Consider the following 6,504-nt stretch of genomic DNA (forward strand, 5'->3'; position numbering starts at 1 on the left):
AGGGCCAGCGTCTCACGACATGGAGGCAGAGCCAGCAGTGCAGGCCTAGCGGGGCTCACGGATGAGAAGATACAGGGTATGAAGGGCCGCAAGGAGAGAACCTTGGGGAACAGAGGAAGAAGTGGTTGCATCTTGGGGAAGAACAGTTTTCTTCAAATAACTAGAGAATCTTCAGCTGACATCTCACCCACAAATGTGCACTCCATGAGCCACTAAATTCATAGGTCTCAAGGTTCTGTGGGGAGACAAAGGAACTAATACACTTTTGGCCCTTGGTTTCAAATACCTTAAAATCCTTCTCTCCTGCATTTTTTGTGGGAGTGGTATTTAATTCTAGTTTTTTAAGATTTTATTTATTTGGGGTACCTGGGTGGCTCAGTGGGTTAAAGCCTCTGCCTTTGGGTCAGGTCATGATCCCAAGGTCCTGGGATCGAGCCCCTGCATCGGGGGTCTCTGCTCAGCAGGGAGCCTGCTTCCCCCCACCCTCTCTCTGCCTGCCTCTCTGCCTACTTGTGCTCTCTGTCTGTCAAATAAATAAATAAATAAAATCTTTTTTAAAAAAAGATTTGAGAGAGAGTGAGAACAAGCAGGGAGAGCACAGAAGGAGAGAGAGAAGCAGGTTCCCTTCAGAGCAGAGAGCTTGATGTGGGGTTCCATCCCAGGACCCCAGGATCATGACCTGAGCTGAAGGATTTAAGGGGGTGCCTGCTGACTTAAGTCGGTTAAGCATCTGCTTCTCCTTCTCCCCTACTCCTGCTCTCCTGCTTACTCACTCTCTCAAACAAAAAAACAAAACAAAATTAAAAACTGAAGGATTTATATTGGCCTGACCCGCCCACTAAGCTGAGTGGGAAAACAACACAGTGGATAGTGAGGGTCTTCGTAAGATGAGTTCAGGGAGAGGTAGAGGCTCCTTACCCCAACCATGTGTCTATAGAATTTAGTAATGAAAAACTTTAAGAGACATCTGAGGTTCCAACTTATTTAAGGGCTTGTATGGCTCTGAGAATGGGGCTGAAGGCACAGGGCCTGTAGGCAGCCCTGTCTGGAAGCTTCCTGTTCTTTTTGTCTCTGTAGCAAAAATGGCAGCTAGCCCTTATGTAAAGGATCTTCCCTACATGGTGAGGTCTGATTAGACACTGTAGCTCAGTCCTCTATCTTGGTTTTACCTTCCTCTTGGGGTTCTCTCACCTAGATTTCTAGTGCCACCACTATCGGCAGGGAGTTTCCTTCTGGAACAACCTTGGGGTGGTGGGTGGGTTTTGTTTTAAAAAGGAGAAGGCTGTTCCTTAGTCTCATTCTTTCCCACCTGTTTGCTTCTAATAGGGTGGTGAGAGAATTTTATGCATTTTTTGACCTTTGAACACACAATTATACTGACAGGCTTTATGTCTTGTTTTTTACATTTTAAGTTCATTAGGACCAGGGGGTCATGTTTTCTTACGCACTGTTCACTCACCAAATAAAACGAACACAATGTGCTTTGTGAAAGATGCAAATTTATTTTTTATTTTTTTTTTTTTAAGATTTTATTTATTTATTTGACAGAGAGAAATCACAACTAGGCAGAGAGGCAGGCAGAGAGAGAGGAGGAAGCAGGCTCCCCGCTGAGCAGAGAGCCCGATGCGGGACTTGATCCCAGGACCCTGAGATCATGACCTGAGCCGAAGGCAGCGGGTTAACCCACTGAGCCACCCAGACACCCCGAAAGATGCAAATTTATTAACACATACAGCCCTTGCCCTCAAGGACCTTTGAGTCCAGCTGTCAGAAAAGAGGAAATCTGTAAAGCAGAGACCTGACAAGGGCTCCTGACTGCCCCTTGAGACTGTAATGGTCCAGGAAGTCTTCATGAAGGGGGAGAAAATTTATATGGGCCTTGAAGAATGGTTAGGATTTCTTGAGAATAATGTAATCAATGGGGTGAAAGCAGGAAAGAAACGGACAGGCTTTGGGGGACAGTGAGTGTTTTGAGCAGTGTGATAACCCACTGGAAGGGAGTGATAAGGTGGAGGGACCCAACCCGTGAGGTCCTGGAATGCAAAGGTATTATAAGAATACATAAAGCCACAGGATACAGAACTTTTAACACAGAACTACCTTAAATAGAATTTATTGTTTCCTATAACTGAAAAGATGACCTGGCTGGATCCAGGTGCTCAAATGATAATGTCACAACATTATTTCTCTTTCTCTCTCTCTGTTCTGTTCATGGGCTTACGACGTCTCTCTTCAAATGTGGGGAAGATGGCCAACAGCAGCCCTAGGCCCACACTAATCTCTTGTTTAAGGGCTGGAGTGAGTCTCTTTTATCCAAGGGATTTTGATCTGGTTCTGGAAGAGCTGACACGAGGTATCTTTGGCCCGGTGGTTTCATGCACAGCTCTGTCCTTGATGACAAAAACAGATGCTTCCATGAATTGTTTCTAAGTTGTAAATTAAGAGAAACTGTCTGCTAGGAAAAGAGTGCACATATGGATGAGTAAGTGGATGAATGCTGTCCACACTTTGTTCTGAATAATAGATGAACAGAGCTTTTGGTTACATACCGTTTTGAAGGAACGAGAAGGCAATTACTGCTGCCTTGTGGCTGGACAGTTGGAGTCCAGGGTTTGCATCAGACTCAGGCAAATTACTTTCCAAGTACTCGGGGAAAAGACCAAGGCATGGGCATCAAAGCCGAATTCACTTAAAACGAGCCCGTTTAATTCTCCGGGGAATGCCTGTCCTCAGGTATAATGCCTACGAAATGATTTTTACATATGCTGCTAAGTCAATGAATTGGTGCTTTCTCCTCCTGCCAGATACCCAAACCAGGAGAGATGATGTCTGGTGTGGGACCTGGAGCCTGCATGAGGAACCTGTCATGAGGAAGGGCAGGTCAGAGGACAAGGGCATCTGCTAAGGATACCAGAGAAAGACAGCTGGAGGGGAATATGCAGTGCCCATAGCACTTTCCAGGCAGACAGAGCCCATGACCTGACTTCCAGTACCAGCTCTCTGGACAGACACACTCTACTGAGCTTGATGACAGAGGCTCTTTCAGGTTGGGTCCCCTGGGCAGCAGACTGAGATGAAGATTAGCATGTGGTATTAGAGGTGATCTCAGGTTCAACACATATGGAGGAAGGGAAGGAAGTAATCTTGGTCAGAGGGGGAAGGTGCGGTATAAATGCCTGAGCTAACTCCCCAGTTCTGAAGCTGGGATGGCCTTTCGAGTTGTCCTGAATTGGGGTGGGGAGACCAAGCCTTTACACACTAGCTTCGGTCCGTCATTGGATGCATGCTGTACCTACAGAGGACAGTGTTACCTTGGATGAGGAAATCTGTCACCTGAGGGCAGTTCCTGAGGTGGGCTAATAACTGAGCACTGTCTACCAGCTACTCAAAGTAGGTAGGGGCAAGAAGCCCTTCAGTCCTGAAGGTGGACCTGATTGCCTTTCATGGTGTCCAATATTCCTTATGCCTACTACTCAGACCCACTTCTTTGTACAGGCTTTGGGAGCAGCTTGACTTTTCTGGGGGAGGCTGATGGTTAATGGGATGAGCCACATTTCCCACCACTACGGCTGGTCTTGGGTCCCCAACTGTTATCGTCTTCCTCCTCTACCACCCATTTTAGGTGCTTCTCACCCTTAAGAAGCCCCTCTGCTGAGTGCCTGGTCACCACGTCCTTTTCAAGCCTTGGCTGCTGCACTTCTCTATTTACTTTCGAAACTGAGCCAGGGTATAACAAAGAGACAGCCAGCTGGACTGCATGGGGGCTGAAAACATCTTCCTCTTTGCTCCTCGTTGTGTAACTGCAGCCCTGACTCTTCCTGATAATCAGGGTCAGTTACTGCTGCCAGGGTGGTGACTCCTGCTTCTTGCCTGCTGCTCCCTTGGCATGAAGAGCTCAAAGTGCCACGTGGCACTTGTAAATTAAAGTGCAACGGGATTTTTGCTCTAGCCCCTGATGAAAAGACTTCATCTTTGGGAAACGGACCTCAAAACCCTCGAAGTGCAGAGTTGCAGTGACAGAAATACCCAACGGGATCACTGGGCTTAATGCTAAGTGAAGCCACTCCTATTTCTACCCCTTGCACCAAGGACCTATCTCTATTCTTCTTCTTCTTCTTCTTTTTAAAGATTTTATTCATTTATGTGACAGCAAGAGAGGGAACACAAGCAGGGGGAGTGGGACAGGGAGAAACAGGCCTCCCGCAGAGCAGGGAGCCCAACGTGGGGCTTGATCCCAGGACCCTGGGATCATGACCTGAGCTGAAGGCAGATGCTTAATGACTGAGCCACCCAGGTGCCCCTAGACCTATCTGTTCTTATTGGGACAAGCACCACACTGACTGTTGACAAACCGTACACTGTGTTGTAGTAGGTGGTAGCCCATCCTTAGTTGATACCATCTCTATGCTGGAACCTCAGCTGTGCCTTCACAGGCTGTTCCTTCTCTGTTCATGCTGGCATCTAGATGGTACAGAATGTGATAAGGCCAGTGGATCCCATGGTCACGTGCCATTGTCCTGCCTCCAAATGGTGCAATGGGTCCTTTGGACTGATGGATTTTTACATGGGATCCTATGTCAATGGGTCAGACAATCAACACTGAAGATACTAGTGCTGGCTGAGGCTCTGCAGGCGAAAGAGGCAAACAACACCCAGAATGTAGTAATTCCAGTCAACATAAATTGATGCCATTTCCAGGATGGAAAGTACCCAAAGTTGTCAAGCACCTGGTTGCTTTCCTTGAGGAATACTGCCATTTGGGAAGCTCAGCATTGGATTCATTGCTGCAAGGCTGGGCATTTAGCAGTGGAATCAGCCTTTGTGAGTGGGAGCCCATGCTCTTGGGTCCATGTATTACTCCCATCCCTGCTACTCCATTCACATGCCCATTGTGCTGGTACTGAGGTGGCTGATAGCGTCTGACATTAATTGGTGAGTCCTTCTCCCTACTTGGTTGTTTAGTGCCTCCTCCATGGTAGATACTCTTGGATGGGCATCTGCGCATTTCGGTCCCACTCACATAGTCCTTCTACATACATACCTCTCTCCCAGACCTTTTCATCCTTCATCTTTCTAATCTTTCTCCTGCCAGGTCGGTCAACCAGCCAAGTCAACTGCAAGTCCATATATATTCTAACTATGGCTACATTTCTTTCCACACAAAGTGAATGCCCAGGTTTAACCACTGAGAGAATTTATCCACTGGGAGAATTTCCCTGGCCGCTGTCTTCAAGATCACCTCAAGGTGGGGCTACAGTACAGCCACAGTTCATTTTCTGCTTGTACCCATATACCATTCTGACCTGCCAATCAAATTTTGTTTTTTTCCCTTTGTGGAATGGTCATAAAGGGACCCCACTTCCTCTGCAGCCATACGTATGGGCTGATGGAGAGGTGTTGGTCTACAAACAGCAGATGATATGGATGTCTAGGCTACCTGCTGGTATAGCTTACTTGTGCTCCTGATCCTGCTCATACCCAATTCTGGATGTATTACTTCTGTTTTACTAATGAATTATTGCTGAGCCTACTCAACTTTATGTTTTGGTGGGTCTGAAAGGCAGAACCTAAATTACATAAGACAGGCTCATGATGAAGAATTTTGGGTCAACTTAAAAACACACAAAGGGAATAAAGCTTTTCAGCTCGTTCTGGGAATACACAAGCAAAAACAGTTTGTTGATAATAAACTAGAAGGGAGGTCAGGCTACAGAATACTGTAGAGAGAATGGTGTAGAAAAGTCTGATTTATAAAATTCCAGAGGAAGAACTGATAAGTGGGTACAGAAATGGAGACAGCAAGCTTATTTGTGCCACCCAATTATTTTTTATTTTTAAAAAGATTTTATTTATTTATTTGACACAGAGAGAGAGATCACAAGTAGGCAGAGGCAGGCAGAGAGAGAGGAGGAAGCAGGCTTCCCGCCGAGCAGAGCCCAATGTGGGGCTTGATCCCAGGACCATGGGATCATGACCTGAGCTGAAGGCAGAGGCTTAACCCACTGAGCCACCCAGGTGCCCCTATGCCACCCATTTAAAAAACAGAATCATAGCTGTGAAAAGAAAGAGAAAGGTGGTATCTGGAAAGAGGAGGTTTCTTTTCTTTTTTTTTTTTTTTTTTTCAGTTTTTTGACAATGGACTTGTGTTTATATACTGAAGGAAAAGAGGCAGTAGAGATGGAGAAAAATGGCTAGATTAGAGAGGCTCAGCTGGAGTTCCTAAGGATACATTTTGCTAAACAAAACAAAAACAGAAAAAAGAAAAAACAAACCCAAACCAGCATAAGTGCTAAGCTTTTAACCAAGGGAAGCAAGACAGTAGGAAAGTTCAACCTCTCTCTCCATACCTCCCTCCTGGTGATCACTGAGAGAAAACCCTGACTCAACAAAGCTTCAAATACTATTTTCTGTCATATACCTCTTCTTTTTACTTGCTTTCGAGGGAAAATAAATACCAATACGAATCCCCCGAGTAAAATCAGACAGGATAGATCTAAATTTCAG

The sequence above is a fragment of the Meles meles genome, chromosome 15 (assembly GCF_922984935.1).
Source record: "Meles meles chromosome 15, mMelMel3.1 paternal haplotype, whole genome shotgun sequence".
Lineage (NCBI taxonomy): Eukaryota > Metazoa > Chordata > Mammalia > Carnivora > Mustelidae > Meles > Meles meles.